The sequence below is a fragment of the Diceros bicornis genome, chromosome 30 (assembly GCF_020826845.1).
Source record: "Diceros bicornis minor isolate mBicDic1 chromosome 30, mDicBic1.mat.cur, whole genome shotgun sequence".
Lineage (NCBI taxonomy): Eukaryota > Metazoa > Chordata > Mammalia > Perissodactyla > Rhinocerotidae > Diceros > Diceros bicornis.
In genome coordinates this window covers 2,758,544-2,779,036 of record NC_080769.1, presented here as the reverse complement: position 1 = coordinate 2,779,036, position 20,493 = coordinate 2,758,544, and the positions used below count along the sequence as shown (strand labels likewise).

At 37.3% G+C, this 20,493-nt stretch overlaps 1 pseudogene; it reads right to left on the bottom strand.

Annotated features, from left to right (window-relative positions):
- Window positions 1–5,806: 5,806 nt before the first annotated feature.
- On the bottom strand, window positions 5,807–14,799 carry LOC131394165 (olfactory receptor 7A5-like; annotated as a pseudogene).
- Between the last annotated feature and the right edge of the window lie 5,694 nt (window positions 14,800–20,493).

Below are 20,493 nucleotides of genomic sequence, written 5' to 3'. Positions count from 1 at the left end.
ACCCACATTATATACGACATCACAGGTAATGAAATAATTATAAAGCAATGTTAATTTACCTACTCCTTTGAACATATTACATCTTTTTTTTCATATGAATGCTCAGAATGACAGAAGATGCTGTGAAATGTACGTCTCACTTACTGCTGCTGCAAGGATGTGTCTGCAAGACTTCCTTGGTCTGGATCTTTGTCACCAATGTGGGAACATAGTCAAATATGCCCCATCATAAAAATAAAAGACATGCCCTCATTTCACTGTGTATCTGCCTACATCTACTACTCTACTTCTCTATTCCCTTTAAATAAAAAGACCCCCAGACTTTTGTTCTACTATCACTTAAGTGTCAAAAATGGCACTTGCTTTGCTGAATTCAGTGTTCACGCCTCTTTTTAGCAATTCAAATAAACACGGTAATTTAGTGATCAAGCAAGCAAACCACCACAGAGATCTCTGGGCTCGGAACTAGGCTGCATTGACTCTCAGGTGACCTCAGGTGCACTTTCTTGGCTTCCATCCTCTTTGACCTCCTCTTGCCGTATCTACTGGAATCTCAGGCTCACCTGGATGGGAAGTCTGAGAGGAAGATCTTTTCCTGAAAGTCCGAATTCCTCCCTAGATTGTTCATGGTGGAAACTGAGGCCCTATCCCCAGACAAGACAGCAGAAAGGAGTCAAACATTGGGGTCCCAGAAAGAAGTGACCACGTCTTGTCCAGATTAAGATTGCACACCTTGAGGGCTGCAGCAGAGGAGATTTACAGCTCCCCACGTCTGCTCATTAACACGTTTTCCTCTTACTACTCCAACCTCTAACTACATGATTTCCCTGCGGGGCACTGGTCTGGACAGCACGGTAATTTTTCCTGCTGATCTTCTGATCCTAGGAGACCACATTATAAGCCAGGTGAATTCAGTTTTTATTACCCCTTCTCCACGAACTCTCTTGTCTTCCAGAGGTCTAAACCTCCCAGCACCTCATCACAACCCTGAGATCAAGTTTTCTCAAAAGTCTATTACTGAGGAATTTGTCCTGATTAGCCCTTTGGATCTTCAAAGCATTGACTTTTGGTGGGGACATAACCCCAGATATCTCTAGAAAATTACTATTCTTCTTGTTAAGAAGGGGGATCACTTTGTTTCTTTTGAAAAAACTTGGGCACTAAACTTGATTTCATGATAATTTTGCCAAAACTGTAATGAATTTCATACTTATACCACAAGTTCAGAAATGTCATTAGTCCCTCATTATAAAATGTTTATTAATTATAAGAGATACATTTAGATTTTGTTTTTTTAAAATCATTTTACTGAGGTCATATTGATTTATAACACTGTGTAATTTCAGGTGTACATTATTATACATCAGTTTCTGTATAGATTGCGTCGTGTTCACAACCAATAGTGTAGTCACCATATATATGTGCCCCTTTATCCCTTTCACCTTCCCCAAAACCCCTGCCTCCCCTCCCCTCTGGTAACCACTAATCTGTTCTCTTTATCCATGTGTTTGTTTATCTTCCACAAATGAGCGAAATAAGGCAGTATTTGTCCTTCTCTGTCTGGCTTATTTCGCTTAGCATAATACCCTCAAGGTACATCCGTGTTGTCACAAATGGCACAATTTCGTTTTTTTTGGCTGAGTAGTCTTCCATTGTGTGTGTGTGTATGTGTACATATATATATGATATATATATATATATCATATATATATATCAATATATCAATATAATTGTCTTTATCCATTTATCCATTGACGGGCACTTGGGTTGCTTCCATGTCTTGGTTATTGTGAATAATGCTGCACTGAACATAGAGGTGCATAGATCTCTTTCAACTGTTGATTTCGTGTTCTTTGGATAAATACCCAGTAGTGGGATAGGTGGATCACATGGTATTTATATTTTTAATTTTTTTAGAAATCTCCATGCTGTTTTCCACAGAGGCTGCACCAGTTTGCATTCCCACTAGCAGTGTATGAGGGAGATACATTTAAATGTTATGCACCCCATTAGTGCATTAAAGGGGTGGTCTGATTTAATTTTTAGAAAACTTCAATCTGTGAGGTAATACTTTGGTGAACTACCTCCTCCATTGTGGAAATGGGACTCAGAGGGATTTAATAGTCCGCTGAATGGTATAAACCAAGTAAGGAATGGAGTCTGAACTGGAATCTGTCAGGATGCTTTTAGTTCTCAAACTCGGGTCAGTGTTTTATCTCAACCAGAGATAATTTCCCCCCTGGAACTATTTGGCAATGTCTGAATGCATGCTGCTAAACACCTATAGTGCACAGGACAGCACCCAGCACAAATAATTATCCAGCTTCAAATGTCAACAGTGAGAAGACTGTTTTAGACCAACACTTCTCCAACTTCATTGTGCATAACAAATTACCAACGTTTGTAATTCAAATGCAAATTATGACTAATCAGATCTCCAGTGCCCCCAGGGACTCCACATTTCTAACAAGCTCCCAGGTGATGCTGATGCTGCAGGTCCTCGTCTGTGGACCACATTTTATGTAGCAAGTCTGTGGTCCTGTGTTAGTCAGGTGTAGGTAGTTTTTGGTTTTATACACCAAGAATCATCTCTACATATAATTTTGAAAGAAAAATTTCCACTTACTCTAGAGGCTGTAATAAATTCTGTCTTCAATTCTTTTAAATGTAATGGCTCTTGAGTGAATTAAAATAATATACAACTGAGTAAGACTTTGCAGTAGGCAGAATAAGGATCTCTAAAAGATGTCCACATCCTAATCCCAACAACTTTTGAAGATGATAGCTTACAGAGCAAGGGAAATAATGTAGTAGATGGAATAAATCTACTCATCATTTACCTTAAGATAAGAAGATTTGCTCAGATTATCAGGATTGGGCTAATGTAATCACAATGGTCCTCTAAATGTGGAAGAGAGAGCATGAAGAATCAGAGGGATATTTGGAAATGCACACTGCTGGCTTTGAAGATGGAGGAAGGACCCTGAGCCAATGAACACAGATATCCTCTAGAAACTGGAATAGGAAAGGAAATGCATTCTCTCACACAGCTTCCAAAAGGAGCCCAGCCCTGCAGACGTCTTGATTTTATCCACTGAGATCCATTTCATGCTTCTGACTTCCAGAACTTTAAGACAGGAAGTTGTTTGTTTTAAGCCACTAGTGTAATTTATTACAGCAGCAATTGGAATCTAATACAGACATTTGACTAGTAAAATTCTGTTCAAGGGAACTGAGTTTAAGCCCCTAACTTCATTTAGTTAGCTTCCCTTAGGTAATGGCATTTTGTGTTGAAATCCCACCTTAATTCCTTAAATAGAAAAAGAAAAGTAAAGTCAGCTTGGAGATTATGGCTCCATTAGCTCGTACAGTGAATTTCCCATTGACTAAACCTGAATATGGTTCTGACTTTGAGGCTTTTGAGGCATTAAGAGAGAAAAAGTAATTCATTATTAAAATAAAGGCCACCCATTCTACTCTAAATATTTATGTCAAAATTTATGCTTTCTTTCAAATTTTTTATTAATTCAAATATTCATTCTTTTTCTTTCTATCCTCTCCAACTTCCTCTCATTTCCTTTCAACATGGAAGATTAAATTATTAATTATCCTGTTTTTACATATGAGTGTGTGTTTATTTGAAAGAAAATCATATATAAAGACACACACACATATACATACACATACTCCTCAACTGTGAAAGTGTTTGAACTCAAATATTTCCACACACTTCATTTATTCCTCACAACATTCATCGGAGTTAGGTTTCTCATCCCACATTACCATCAGAAATAAGGAAAATAAGGCTCAAGGATATTCAATTATTTATGATTACATTACAAAGAAATTAAAGGTTTGTGCACTTTCTTGAATTATATGTAAATGGACCCATGCAGTATTTATACTTAATTTCTGCATGGCTCCTTTAATTCAGCAAATGTTACATTTTATTTATTTAATTTGTTGGCATTTGTAAAAGTTTAATTGGATAGAAGAATTCTTTTTTTAAATATTTTTATTTTATTTTATTTATTTTTTGTGTGTGTGAGGAAGATCAGCCCTGAGCTAACATCTGTTCCCAATCCTCCTCTTTTTGCTGAGGAAGATGGGCCCTGAGCTAACATCCAAGCCCATCTTCCTCTGCTTTATATGGGACGCTGCCACAGCACGGCCTGACAAGCGGTGTGTCAGTGTGCACCCGGGATCCGAACCATCGAACCCCGGGCCGCAGAAGCAGAGCGTGCACACTTAACTGCTTGTGCCACTGGGCTGGCCCTGAGAAGAATTCTTATTTAATGTTGATCCTGTTGGTAAAAATTGCTTGAATGTATTTATTCAGAATCCATTGTGGGTAGAACACGCCATGTTCAGGGTGATACAAGGCACAGCCCTTCCTTGAGAAGCCTACTGCTTTTTATTTATTTATTTATTTATTAAAAATTATTTTATTGAGGTCATATTGGCTTACAACGTTGTATAAATTTCAGGTGTATGCAAATTTTACATTTTAATATATGCAGTTTTTTGCATGTTGTTATACTCTGATAAATTAGTTTAAAGGGGAAAAAGTCTAATGCTTAAAAACTCTGGGTAGGATCTGGAGCACAGGGAGCTGTCACAGTTTAACAGGTGGGAGATACATCTTCTCATTGGATAGAAAGCAACGTGTCATATATGGATGTCTTGACATGAGTACAGGCATGTTTGGCCATTCCATTAACCTACAGCCACCGGCACACAAAGAAATACAAAGCTGCTTTCTGTGTGGTGGGAACTGGCCTTTCTCCCACGGAGATAGTTGCAATTTGTATGAATTTCAAGGTCCTTTGGGCATCATGGCCTGGGGCAGACTGGCCATCTGTGCCGGGCTGGGACGATAACCAGGGTAAACAATGCACATACACAACTGCCTGGCTGGGATGACAGCCAGGAGGCTCAGTGCATGTATGCCACTGATAACCATTTGTGCATGGGACCATTGAATGCTTGCCTTGCTCTATAAACTCTGTAACTGCTTATATAAACTGCTGGAAACCGAGGCCTGGTGAGAGTTCCACCTGTGGAAGGGATGCCTTGCCCAAGACGTGTGATTTCTGCCCAGCGGTGTCAATTGAAGAGACTCTCCCAGAGTGGGGCGTGGATGTTGTGAGCAACTGATCTGATGTGTTCTCTTTTCAGTCAACCTGCTGTTTCTCTTTCTGATTGATTTGTGTCATTTCCCTTCAGTCGATGTGGATGTTTTCCCTTTCCAGTCCATCCGATGTTTTTCCCTCTCATTATATGATCTATTCGAATCTGCAACTGTCTCAGCCGATCTGGTGTTTCCCTTTCCGATCGCGCTGGTGTTTTTCCCTCTTAATATTTGACCTATTCAGATCTGTTTGTGGACTATTGCCTTTACTCTCCTCTATATAATAAAATATAACTTCAGTCAATTTGCTTGGAGTGGAAACTTTCTTTTACATCTCTGATAAAATCCCCCGAATCTCTCATAACATAATTGGCACTGTGAGCAGGAGTCGATTAAGTAGATGGCTTTCCTGTTCAAACAAAAGGTAACTGAAGCCAAGGTGGAAGAAATTCCAAGATGGGAGGACCCTCCCTTTTGCACTCTGGCTGGGGAGTGGGCTTGTAGGTCAGGATTATGTGAATCTTAGGATGTTCGTCTGCGAGATATGAACCATTAGCTGTGACCAAGATTTGCAGACAGTGGAAAGGAAAAGAAAGAGAGATGATGTTTCTTTTTTCGCATGGCGAGGTTGGTGTTTGTTGACTCCTTATTGTCGGGCTATAGAAGACAGGAATAAGATACAAAGCTGACCCTGTATCATATCGCAGGGCAGGAATTCAAGCTCTCGTGAGGCACCCTTTCATCATGAAGGTGGAAGAGGTTCCTGAGCATGAAGGAGGTATATAATGAGTGACCTTGATATTGTTAATTCACTGGCCCTTTAGTGGTTATGACTAAATATAGCAAGGGGGCGATATTTCATAGAACAGTAGAAAGAGTCATATTTGTAGGTTGCACTAGAGGTTTTCAAGCAGAAACAGGAAGATAATTAAGTAACAGAACATAAAACACTCCAACCAATCCTTCACTTCAATGAATAAACCCCCTCACTGATGGAGTATCTTCCATACTTCAATGAGTAGATGTACAGCACAAAAAAATATTTAGCATGGTAATAAAACATGTGATTTGAAATTTTCCTTCCTTATTTTTAAGGTCATCTCTGACACTAAGACTATATTAGGTCAATCTATGCATGCAAATTTGTCTTTCCATGTAGACTCCACTGGGAAATATGTATTTGATAATCAGTTTTTTCCAGTCACTGTCATAGGCATTGTGGACCCTGAGCTGAATAAGACAAAAACCAGGAGACCAGTTATAAAACGCAGTAGCATATTAAGTCTACATTACCAGTAAGAGAAGACAAGGAAGTGAAAAAGAAAAAATGATTGACCCAAGTGGAAACTGTAGTTTCATATTTTGCTGAAATGAACTATATAAATTGCCTTAGTTGTCACTTGTAGTTTTTTTTTTTATGTGAGTAATACAACTCACGACTATTCTGTCGGGAAAACTAGACAAAAATTACTTGAGAAGAAATTATTATTAAGTAACCCCATTAAATACCTACTTATTATTAAGTATTTCCAAGTGTCCCAAGAGATAAATGAGAATTTCCAAATAGTTCTGACCTAAGGTTGGGAAAAACTTTGTGAAAGTAAGAAAATGGACAAAGGGGGTAACTGCCTATACATCAGGTAGAGCAGAAGGCTTCCAAAAGTAAGTCACATAAATTTTGTAAAAGGTGGATATCAAAGAAATTGAAATTCCAGGAATAAATATAAGGAACAAGTTCAATACCCAGAACCTGATCAAATAATAGCAATTTCTGATTCTGAGGCTTTGAGACCTGCAATCACGGGCACTTATTCAGCCCGACAACAATTTGCTTCTTTATACCTACCCTCTGAATGACTCTTCAGAGCCCCCTGTATGTCTTTCTACCTTGGACTGTAGATGAAGGGGTTCAGCATGGGTGTGACCACGGTGTACATCACCGAGGCTGTTGCACTAGAGTGTGAACTGTGGGTAGAAGCAGAGATAAGGTACACGCCTAGGCTCGAACAATAATATAAGGATACAACTGAGAGAGGGGACACACAAGTGGAAAAAGCTTTACACTTCCCCTGAGCTTATGAGATTCCTGGTGTGGAGGAACCCATCTTAGAGCATGAGTAACTGACACCAGTGAAGGGACCACCAGCCAGCAGCACTGCTGCAAAATACGTAACTGTCATTAAGAAAGGTGTCAGAACAGGCAAGTGGGAACTGTTTGATTTTACAAAAAAAAAGTGGAGGATTTCCACGTTGGTACAGAAGGACAGCCACAACACCATTAAGCTTTCTAAAGAGAAATGCAGGGAACTTATGAACCAGGACACCAGAACCAGCAGTTGAAAGAGCCTGTTTCCAAACACAGTGATCAGGTGCATGGAGAGCAAAAGTCCAAATATGAGGGGTGCCAGTTCTGGTTCCTTTGATAATCCCAGAATAAGAAATTCTGAAATTTGTGTATCATTGCCAGGTACTATGTAGCAGTGGTTAGGACTAGGAATGAAAAAATAGCATGATTAATTTTCACACAAATGGGCTTTACTAACAGTGAAAATGCTACAATTTATATATTACAGTCAAGAAATCTATACATATTCTCTGTATGGATCTCATCCCATTTAAGGGATCTCCCCTGACATGTCTGACTGTAAATTTCTGTCCCACTCAGATTTTTCCCCAAGACATCATGTTTTACACAATTTTAAGGAGAAATTCTTTTATGATTTGAGGAATACATGTTGAGTATTGTCTTCTAGGCAAAAAGAATAGGGTGCTGAGAAACAGAAACCCAAGAATATAATGGTTGTGAAAGAATATAAGCAATTAAAAATCACATATCACGTCACATGATGACAGGTGCTATGAAGAAAAAAAGTAGGTATAAAAAGAGTCAATCGAGGTGTTATTTTTTTTACTGGGAATTCAGGAATACCTGCATACAAGGAAGACAAAGTGAGACAGAATGTAGTCTGGGGAAGTGGGTGCTCTGCATGGAAAAGAGCCAGAGAAAAGACGCTGAGGAAATGCTTGTTTCAGATGTTCAAGACTCAAAATGGAGCCAGAGTGGTGAGGGGAATGAGCAAGAGGGAGAGTGATGAGATGGTGTCAGAAGATGTTGAGGAATGAGATGGCCTCCCAGCTGCAGCTGAAACTTCAAGACACAGGGAGTCACTCATTCACATTGTTCCTCACACTTCATTAATTTTGTTTCTCAGGGATCTTCTCAGAGGAAACAATCCCCTCATTTCCCTCTGATGGCTGACATTCTTGTGTCTGTATTTTTAGGGCCACATTTTGCAGTACATGGGCTACATGTACATGGAGTACACTCCCCTGAGAACTGCTCATGCCCCACAAAACACACAGGTGCACACGCAACAAACATACACGCAGTGCACTATGACCTTCAGGGGACACGTTACTACCGGACTCTTCTCTCTCCAGCCACAATAATTAGGAAATAAATGATACAGGAAGCTGTCAACATTAGATTGTCTTTACCCTAAAGAATGTAAAACTAGCACCCAAATTCTAGTTAGAAAGCCCCCCATGAACACGTAACCATGGGGATCCATAGTCATATGACCATTTGTGTCCTGTGTTTAAGGAAGCATCTTACAATGTGAAGACACTATACTGATTGAACATCTCACTACAAAAACAAAGAGAGGCAACATTTAGAAATGAGTGGGGAAAAAAATCTAAAATGCTCAGGTGGTCCCTGCGAGATTGTGATGAGGAGAAAGTTTCCTTGGTTCTGGGAGCATTCCAACCACACATATCCCCTTGATGCCCAGAGTAACTAACACAACAGAAAAAAACAATTTATTCTCAGGAGAAAGGAATGATGTCTTACAAAGTGAAGACACTTTACTGATTGAACATCTCACTAGAGAAATGAGCAAAGGGAATAAGCCCTCAATTTATAACAGAAAATGTACAACATACAACAATAGTGGGGATTTTTAAAGATGAAATGGTAAAAGACTTTCTAAATGATATCAAATGCAAAACGATGGAATCAGAAAATGGAATTTTGAATCTTGGATCTACCACATATTAGCTGTTGGTCCATGGAGAGCAATGGAATTATTCTGAATGTTAATATTCTCACTCAAGTAGTGGGGATGGCGGTATCCATTGCCTGGAGATGGTCAACAGATTTAGTCAATACATGTAAAATTCTTAGCATACTTAATGAACGTTAGTTAATGAACGATTATCACTGCTGATGAGCTGAAGCCAAATTTTTTCTTCTACCTCTCAAATGTCTCCATTGCTTCTCCACCTCTAGGTAATGAAATAACTTTAAAGCAAAGCTCATTAGCATAATTATTTTTGCAAATACAAATCTTTATGTGAATACCTAACATGCCAGACAATACTGTGAAATGCGCATCTCAAGAAATGCTGTTGCAAAGTAACATCTACCTCCTTGTTCTGGGATTCCTAATACAGAACATGATCAAATACAGCCCATGTTAAACATTTTAAAAAATTGCCCTCGGTTCACTGCACAAGCTTCAAAACCTAATACTATATTATACAACTCCTCTGAAGTGCAAAACTCCTCAGATATGTTTTAATTTTACTGGAACAAGTTTATACCTCCCCTTCCTTTTTCGTTCTCATCCAACTGGATGTCTTTTCCCATTACTTAGTTATAACAATAATCCTTGTATTTCTGAGTCCAAAAGACACTTCTCTTTTTAACACACTAAATAAATTAACTATAAATTAATTAGTCTACCTAACAAACAAACGTGGTGACTTTTTGGCTGTGGGCAAGTCTGCTTTGGCTCTCAGGTGACCTAAGGTAAAAATTCTCTACTTCCATTCTCCCTGAACCTTTCATGAAGCACCTACTGAGCTCTCAGACTCACCTGGATGAGGTCTCTGAGAGGAATGTTTCCATGTGGAAGTCTGAGTTCCTTCCTGGATGATTGATGATGGAGACTGAAGTTCTGTTCCCAGATAGGACGACAGGAAGGAGTGAAACACTGGCTCCCCAGCAAGACTTAGGACTCCAAAAGCAGCAACTGCGTTGATCCAGCTCAGTGTTGCACACGCTGAGGGTGTGTAGCAGAGGAGATATTTACAGCTCCCTATGTCTCCTCATTAGGCACTGTTTCCATTGCTACTTCCACCTCTGGGCACATCTTTTCTCTGTGAGACACTGATGTAAACACAAACAAAATTATTCCTGCTGATTCTCTGTTCTCAAGAGACCAGATTAGAAGTCAAGGTAAATCTAGTTTTTACCACAACTTCTCCAAAAATTCCCGCATCTACCAGAGGTCTAAACCTCCTTGCATCTTACCCCAATCTTGAGTTAACATTTTTTTCCAAATCTGAGACTGAAGAATCTGTTTTGACTAGACCTCTTGGGCCTCCAAAGTATTGACTTGTGGCAGGGAATGATTCCTGATATCTCCAGAAAATTGCTATTCCCCTCTTCAACAAGGGAGAGAGGTGTGTTCCTTTGATATAAAACCATGGGTACTATAACCTTTGACTTCATGATGCTTTTGACAAATCAATTAGGAGTTTCATGCTCTTAATACAAATTGAGAGCTGTCATTTAGTCCTTTATTAAACAAATATTAGTTAATTATAAGATATGTTGAGATCTTTTTATGTACCATGGTCAGAGCTTAGATTCTTGTATGGATTTTCTCATTTGTTTTACTAATGTCCATTCTATATGGTCAGTACTATTATAAACATCAGTCTACTTTTGCAGTAACAGAGTTCAGAAGGATAAAGTGATTTGCCCAAAGTTATGACTGCGTAAAGGACGAGCTTTCTTGGAATTCCAGGTTATTTCCAGTTGTCATGCTCTAGGCCAGTGGATCTCCACCAGAGCTGATTTTGCCAGCAAGGACATTTGTCATTGCCTGGAGATATTCTTGGCTGCTACAACTGGGAAAGGACTACTGCCACCTAAAGAGGTGAGGCCAGGAATGCTGCTCAACATTCTACAATGCGCAGGACGTCCCCACCATAAAGCAGTATCAAACACAAATGTCAACAGAGAGAAGACTGAGAAATACTGTTCTAGACCAGAGTCTCTCCCACATTAATGTATGTGAACCACTCGGGGGTCTCGTTCAGATGCAGATTCTGATTCAGCATGTCGACGGTGAGGCCAGAATTTCTATGTTTGTAACTATCTCCCCATTGATGTTGATGGTACACGTCTTGGTCTGTGGCTGACTCTAAGCATCAACGTTTGGTCCAGTATTAGAGTTAGATGTGGGTACTTTGAGGCATTCTCCACCAAGAAGCCTCCCACACACCTCAGGTCTGACAGTAGGTCATCAAATGTTGGACTCAGTATTTGTCCAACGTCAAATGTTGGACAAATTTACATACGCCTCTTGATTATTTCTCTCATGACAGCAAATGAAAATTTAGGCCTTTTTTTCTTTGTCTGTAAACTCAGGAAATTCCATCTATGTTATGGATTGGATGTGAGAAGCAAGTAATATTTTAGAGCTCAGCTATAAATATTAAAAATGCAGATATTCTTTGAGAATTTCTCAATCTCAGTATGATTGACATCCTGGGACAGATCATTCTCTCTGGTGGGGTCTGTTCTGTGCATTGTAGGATGTTTAGAGCATCACTGGCCTCCACCCACCCCTCTCCAATGTCACAGCCTAAAGTGTCTCTGGACATTGCTCAATGTCCCTTGGGGACAAAATTGCTCCTTGTTAGAACCATAGTTTTTACTTAACCACTTCAAAATATTTTTGTTCATTGGTATAATAGCAATTGTGATAAACAATGTGAAAGACCATCAAAAGTATAAATGGCACAGCCACACCATGAAATACTGTGGGGCCATCAAAATAATGAATCAGTGCTATACTTGTTGATTAGAGGGATGTCCACAGGGTACTACTGAGTAAGAAGGAAAGGGAGAGACAAGCTGGAATAAATGATTGTCTTAAAATGTTCAGAGTACTTATCTTCTGCACAGGATCCTATTCATGCATTTAAATTAAAAGTGTATGAATATGTACGAGTGTATATACAGAAAGAAAAGTTTTAAAGGAAAGGAGAAACTTAAGGAAGGAAAAATGACAGTGAGAATGAAATCAGGTTAAGTTTAGTGCTTTTAAAACAACTGTAGAAAACAAAATAGATTGAAAATCTAAAACCCATTTTATTTACATATAAAATATTAATAGTTGAATGATGTCAACCTGGGTCACTAATTCATCATTACATAGCCAAAGACTTGGAAATAAAAGAATACAATAGAAAGGCTTTTAAAATGTGGAGAGGAAGCAGTACCTAAAGTTATAATTTCTTCTTATATAAAGATTTAAATATGCTTATGGAAGATACAGATAATGGTCAAATGGTAAAGAAGAATGCCTTCCAGATGATAGCTAAAGGTGATGCAACTTTTAGAGATAAATCTAATCACAAAACACCAAAGTAAAGAGTAAAGATTAACAGAGATGTGAAACACGTTGGAACTATATATGAAGGGTGATCTATTAGCACAAAGTACGCAGAAGAAACTTCACTTTGATTTTTGTTTAAAGCAAGTACTTGCATGTGAAGAATATTAAAGTGACAGATCAATTCTCTCAGTGAAAAACAGCCTAGGAGGAACACAATATGAACAAATGATATGTCTGCATGATATTTGTAAACTTTCACACATTCACCTCAATATATCCATACGTACATTAATGAACCAAATGGAAAACAGCCAGTTGGTGGATTAAAAAAAAACTCACATATTTTTTTGAACGAATGCAAACAGAAACAGTAATAAAAACACGGTGACCTCGCTATGCAAAAGCAAAGGATTCCCACAGAAAATTTACAATAGAGAAAGTACATGGCTAACAAACTCACAAATACATTCAGCCTCACAGGCAATGAAATAACTGGAAACTAAAGCTCATTTGCATACAACTTTTCGCATATTATATAATTTTCTATCATGAATACCGAGAGTGAGAATATACCATGATAGGCATGCCTTACGAACTGCTGATGCAACCTAAATTTTTAAACATTTCTGGTCTGGATCTTTCTCATCTATAGGGAAATACAGTCAAATATGCCTCACCTTAAAAATAAAAAATAAATGCCCTCACTTCACTGTACACCCCTCCCCAGTTAATACACTATCTCCTCACTCCTGTTAATTGCAAAAATCCTTGGACTTATGTTCTACTTTTACTGGAAGGACTTTAAACCTCCCATTCCCTCTTCAAACTGGGCTTCTATTTATATAATTTAATTGTCAACTTCATCCCTGCATTGCTGAGTTCAATATTCACTTCTCTTTTGGGCACGGTAAATAGATACATTAATTAATTAAGCACGCAAGCAAGCAAACAACCACAGGTCTTTGGGCTATGGATTAGGCAGGATTGGCTCTCAGATGATGTCAGGGAAACAGTCTTGGCTTTCATTCTCTCTGGTCCTCTCCTAGACTGTTTACAAGGCTGTCAGACTCACCTGGATGGAATCTCTGAGAGGACAGTCTCCAAGTGGAATTATGAATTTCTGCTCAGACAAGGCAGCAAAAAGGAGTAAAAGACAAGTCCAAGAGTCAGACATAAGATTCCAAAAGAAACTGTCCCTTCTAGCCCACAGGCGCACATGCTCAGCAACTGCAGCAGGGGAGAGTGACCTCCCTATGTCTGTTCATTAGGCATGTTTCCGTCTGGATACTCCAATTTCTAAGGACATGATTTCCCTGGGTGACAGTGGTCTGCACAGAGGCAAAGGTTTACCTACTGTTTCTCTTTTCCCAAGACCAACTTTAGAAGTCAAGTGAATCCAGTTTTTGTTACATCTTCTCCATGAACTCTCCTGCCTTCCAGAAGTCTAACCTTCCAACATCTCATCACAACCCTGAGTTCTAATTTTATCCAACATCATAACTGAGCAAACTGTGGATTAGATCCTTTGGATCTTCAAACACTTACTTGTGTTGGGGATACAGCCCTTGACATCTCCAGAAAACTGCTATTCCCCTCTTTAACAAGGGGGGGACTTGATTCCTTCAATTTAAAATCTTGGGCACAAAACTCCTTGTCTTCATGACACATTTGCCAAAACAATTAGCAATTTCATATTTATATCACAAGTTCAGAGCTGTGATTTCATCTCTCGTTATGAAATGTTGGGTAATTACAAGAGATCAATTTAGACCTTTTTATGCTATACACCCTGAACTTAGGACCTTATAGAGATTGTCTTATTTAATTTTTACTAAAGTCCATTCTATGAGGTAGTATGTTTATGAACTCCATTCTTTATTGTAGAAATGGGGCTCAGAGGGGTTTAAGGATCTGCCCAAATTTACAAACCCAGTAAGGCATGGGGTATCAACTGGAATTCTGTCAGAATGCTTCCAATCCTGAAGCATTTGGCCAGTGGTTCGCAATCAGAGATGATTTTGCACATGGGACACTTGGCAATGTCTGAAGGATTACTGCTAATCACCTAAAATGCACCAGGACAACACGTGACACAAATACTTATCCAGCCCAAATGTCAATAGTGAGAAAGAGGGAAAATCTATTCAGGACCAATACTTCTCCAACTTCAGTGTGCTCATGAATCACGCGGGATTCTAGTTCAAATGCGGATTCTGATTCAGCAAGTCTCCTCTGGTCCCAGAGACTCTGCATTTCTAACAAGTTCCTGGGTGATGCTGATGCTGCAGATCCTAGTCTGTGGACCAGTCTTTGAGTAAAAATGCTACAGTCTCACATTAGGATCAGGTGTAGGTATTTTTAGGATTTTTCTAAAAAGTCGTCTGAAAGATAAAATCATCTCTTCATGTATTTTATTAATTTATTGAGGTAACATTAGTTTATACATTGTACAAATTTCAGGTATACATCATCATATTTTGACTTCTGTATAGACTACATTGTGTGCACCAGTAAAAGTCTTGTTTCCATCTGTCACTGTACAAATGTCCCCATTTGCCCCTTTCACCCTCCCTTCAATCCCCTTACCCTCTGGTAACCACCACTCTGTTCTCTGCATCTACGTATTTTTTTAATCTTCCACATATCAGTGAAATCATACAGTTCTTGTCTTTCTCTGTCTTATTTTGCTTAGCATAATACCCTCAAGGTCCATCCATGTTGTCACAAATGGCAAGATTTCATACTTTTTATGACCAACTAGTATTCCGTTGTATATTTATACCACATCTTATTGATCTGTCATATGTACTTAGATTGTTTCCAAGTTTTGGCTATTGTAAATAATGCTGCAATGAAGATAGGGGAGCATAAATCTTTTCAAATTAGTGGGATTTTTTTCTTACGATAAATACCTTGAAGTGGAATACATATGGTAGTTCTATTTTTAATTTTTGAGGAATCTCCATAATAATTTCAATAGTGTCTGCACCAATTTACATTCCCATCAGTAGTGTATGAGAGTTTCCTTTTTTCTACATCCTTTCTTTTTTATTTTTTTTAAATTTTTTGTTTATTGCAGTAACACTGGTTTATAACATTGTATAAATTTCAGGTGTACATCATTATACTTCTATTTCTGCATAGATTAACTCATGTTCACCACCCAAATACTAATTACAACCCATCACCACATACATGTGCCGAATTATCCCTTTCGCCCCCCTCCCTCCCCCCTTCCCCTCTGGTAACAACCAATCCTTTCTGACACTTGTTTTTACTTGTCTTTTTAATAATAGACTTTGTGACCAGCATGAGGTGATATCTCATTATGGTTTTGATTTGCATTTCCCTGGTGATTAGTGATTTTGAGTATCCAAGTGCTTGTTGGCCATCTGTATGTCTCCTTTGGAAAAATGTCATTTAAGTCTTCTGCCCATATATTAATTGGATCTTTTTTTTGATATTGAGTTGTATTAGTTCTTTACATATTTTGGATATTAACCCATTTTCAGATATATGATTTGCAAATATTTTCTCCCATTCAGTAGGTTGTCTTTTCATTTTGTTGATGGTTTCCTTGTTGTGCAGAAGCTTTTTAGTTTGATGCAGTCCCACTTGTTTATTTTTGCTTTTGCTGCCTTTGTTTTTGGAATCAGATCCAAAAAATCATGGCCAAGACTGATGTCAAAGGAATTACCATCTATGTTTTCTTCCATGAGTTTTATGTTTTCAGGTCTTACATTGAAGTCTTTAGTGGATTTTGAGTTAATTTTTGTGTATGCTGTAAGATAATAGTCTAGTTTTATTCTTTTGCATATGGCTGTCCTGTTTTCCCAACAACATTAATTGAAAATACTATCCATTCTTCATCATATGTTCTTCCCTCTTTGTCATAAATTAATTGACCATGTATGGTTGAGTATGTTTCTGGGCTCTCTCATCTGTTTCTTTGATCTATGTGTCTTTATGCCCATACCATGGTGCTTTGATTACAATAGAGGTGTAATATAGTTTGAAATCAGAGAGTGTGATGCCTCCACCTTTGTTCTTCTTTCTGAAGATTTCTTTGGCTATTCAGGATCTTTTGTGGTTCCATGTAAGTTTTAGGATTGTTTGTTCTATTTCTATGAAAAATTGACATTGGAATTTTGATAGGGATTACACTGAATCTGTAGATTGCTATGGGTAGCATGGACATTTTAATAAGGTTAATTCTTTCAATCCATGAGCCTGGAATATCTTTTCACTCATTTCTGTCTTCTTCAACTTCTTTCATTAGTGTCCTATAGTTTTCCATGTACAGGTCTTTCAAATTCTTGGTTAAATTTATTCCTAGGTATTTTATTCTCTTTGATGCAATTGAAAATGGGATTTTTAAAAAATTTCTCTTTCTGATAGTTTGTTGTTACTGTATAGCAACACAAAAGATTTTTGTGTATTTTTTTGTGTCCTGCAAATTTACAGAATATTTTTTGTTAGTTCTAACAGTTGTTTGGTAGAGTTTTTAGGGTTTTCTATACATGAAATCACATCATCTGCAAATAGTGACAGTTTTACTTCTTTCTTTTCAATATGAATATCTTTTATTTCTTTTTCTCTCCTACTGTCTCTGGCTAAGAATTCCAATTGTATGTTTAATAAAGTGACAAGATTGAGCATCTGTGCCTTGTTCCTGATCTTAGAGGAAAAGCTTTCAGATTTTCACCATAGAGTATTATGTTAGCTGTGGTCTTGTTGTACATGGCCTTCACATGTTGAGGTACGTTCCCTCAATACACTGTTGAGAGTTTTTATTATAAATCGATGTTGCATTTTGTCAAATGCTTTTTCTGCATCTATTGAGATGATCGTATGATTTTTCTCCTTCGTTTTGTTAATGTGGTGTATCATGTTGATTGATTTGCAAATGTTAAACCATGCTTGCATCCCTGGAATAAATCTCACTTGATTGTAATGTACTATCCCTTTAATGTATTGCTGAATTTGGTTTGCTAATAGTTTGTTGAGGATTTTTGCATCTGTGTTCATCGTGGATATTGGCCTGTAATTTCCTTTTCTTGTGGTGTCCTTGCCTGGTTTGGTACCTGGGTAATGTTGCCCTTATAAAATGACTTTGGAATCATTCCCTCCTCTTCAACTTTTTGGAAGAGTTTGAGAACGATTGATATAATTCTATTTTGAATGTTTGGTAGAATTCACCAATCAGGCCATCTGGTCTTGAACTTTTTTTGTTGACAAGTATTTTATTACTGAATCAATCTTCTTACTAGTAATTGGTCTATTTGGATTTTTTATTTCATCATTCTGCAGTCTTGGAAATTTGTATGTTTCAAGGAATTTATCTACTTCTTCTAGGTCGTCCAATTTTTGGTGTATAATTGTTCATGTAGTCTTTTATGATACTTTGTATTTCTGTGGTATCAGTTGTGATGTCCCCTCTTTCATTTCTGACTTTTTTCAATTGAGTTATGTCTTTTTTTGTTGTTGTTGTTGAGTCTAGCTAAAGGTTTGTGAATTGTGTTTATCTTTTCAAAGACCCAGCTTTTAATTACATTGATCTTTTTTGTTGTCTTTTTAGTCTCTAATTCATTTATTTCCACTCAGATCTTTATTTCCTTTCTACTACTACATTTGGGCTTCATTTGTTTTCTTTTTCTACTTCCTTGAGATGTCAAGTTATACTGTTTATTTGCGATTTTTCTTTTTTCTTTAGGTATGCCTGTATTGCTGTGAACTTCCCTTTTAGAAATGCTTTGCAGCATCCCATAAATTTTGATATGTTGTATTTACATTTTCATTTGTCTCAAGGTGTATTTTGATATCTCCTTTGACTTAATTTTTGACACATTTTCCAGTAGCAAGGTGTTTAATCTCCACATATTTGTGATTTTCCAGTTTTCTTCTTGTAATTGGTTTCTGGTTTCATACCATTGTGGTTGGAAAAGATGCTTGATATGACCACAGTCTTCTCAAATTTATTGAGACTATATTTGTGGAGTAACATATGATCTATCCTGGAGAATGTTTCAAGTAGACTTGAAAATAATGTGTATTCTATTGCTTTTGAGTGGAATGTTCTTTCTATATTTCTTAAGTCCATGTGGTATAATGTGTTATTTAAGGCTGAATTTTCCTCATTGATTTTTCTGTTTTGATGATTTATCATTGATGTAAGTGGGGTATTAAAGTCCCCTACAGTTATTGTATTGCTGTCAATTTCTCCCTTTAGATTTGTTAATATTTGCTTTATATATTTAGGTGCTTCTAAGTTGGGTGCATAAATATTTATAAATGTTAGACTCTGTTGTTGGATTGACCTCTTTATCATTATGTAGTGCCCTCTTTATCTGTTATTAGTCTTTGTTTTAAAATCTATTTTGTTTGATATTAAGTATAGCTATCCCAGCTTTCTTTTGGTTTTCATTTGCATAGAACATCTTCTTCCATCTTTTAACTTTCAGTCTGTGTATATTCTTACATCTGAAGTGAGTCTCTTGTAGGCAGCATATGAATGGGTCTTGTTTTTACATCTATTCAGATACTCATTGTCCTCTGATGGGAGAATTTGGTACTTTTTCTTTTAAAATAGTTATAGATAAGCGTGTGCTAATTGTCATTTTTTAAAATTGATTTCTGTCTGTGTTTGTAGTTACTCTCTGTTTCATTCTTCCTCTCTTCTCTTGCTTTATGGTTTAATAACTTTCCACAGTGTTATGCTTAGATTCCTTTCTCATTATATTTTGTGTATTTACTATAGATTTTTGCTTTGTGGTTACCATGAAGCTTGCATAAAACAACCTATATTTATAATAGTTTATTTTATATTGATAATAACATAAGTTTGAGCTCATTCTAAAAATACATTTTTACTCCCCCCTCATCTTTTATGTTTTTGATGTCACATTTTGCATCTTTTTCTTTTGTGCATCCTTTAACTGAATATTATAGTTATAATTATTTTTACTACTTTTGTTTTTAACTTTCATACTAGCTTTATATGTGAGTAATTCACGACCTTTAGTGTATATTTACCTTAACAGTGAGAATTGCACTTTCATATGTTTTGTTGTTGCTAATTAGTACTTTGATTTTTGAGCTTAAGAAAGTCCCTTTAACATTTCTTGTAAGGCTGGTCTAGTGGTAATGAACTCTTTTAGCTTTTTCTTGTCTGGAAAACTCTATTTCTCCTCCATTTCCTAGTGAAAACTTTGCCAGGTAAGGTATTCTTGGTTGCAAGTGTTTTCCTATCAGTGCTTTGCATAAATTATGCTTCTCTTTTCTGGTCTGCAAAGTTTCTGCTGAAAAATCTGCTGATAGTCTTATGTGAGTTCTCTTGTATGTAACAAGTTGTTTTTCTCATGCTGCTTTTAAGATTTTCTCTTATCTCTACTTTTTGACATTTTAATTATAATGTGTCTTAGTGTGGGTTTCTTTGGGTTTATCTTATTTGGAACTCTCATGGATTCCTGAATCTGGATGTCTGTTTCCTTGTCCACGTTAGGAAAGTGTTCAGCCATTATTTCTTCAGATAAATTTTCTGCTCCTTTCTATTTTCTCCTTCTGGGTTGCCTATAATATGAATGTTATTCCACCTGACGTTGTCCCATATGTCCCTTAAGCTGTAGTCACTTTTTAAAACTCCTTTTGCTTTTTGCTGCTCTGTGTGGGTTTGTTCCACTGTTCTGTCTTTGAGATCACTGATCCTTTCTTCTGCTTCATCTAGTCAGTTGTTGAACCTCTCCAGTGTATTTTTCAGTCCAGTTATTGTATTCTTCAGCTCTGTGACTTCTGTTTGGCACCTTCTGATATTTTCTATCTCTATGTTGAAGTCTCCACTGTGTTAATCTGTTCCTTCTGAGCTTGGTCAACATCTTTAGTGCCACTATCTTGATATCTTTATCAGGTAAATGGCTTATCTCTGTTTTATTAAGATTTTTTGCCCTGAAG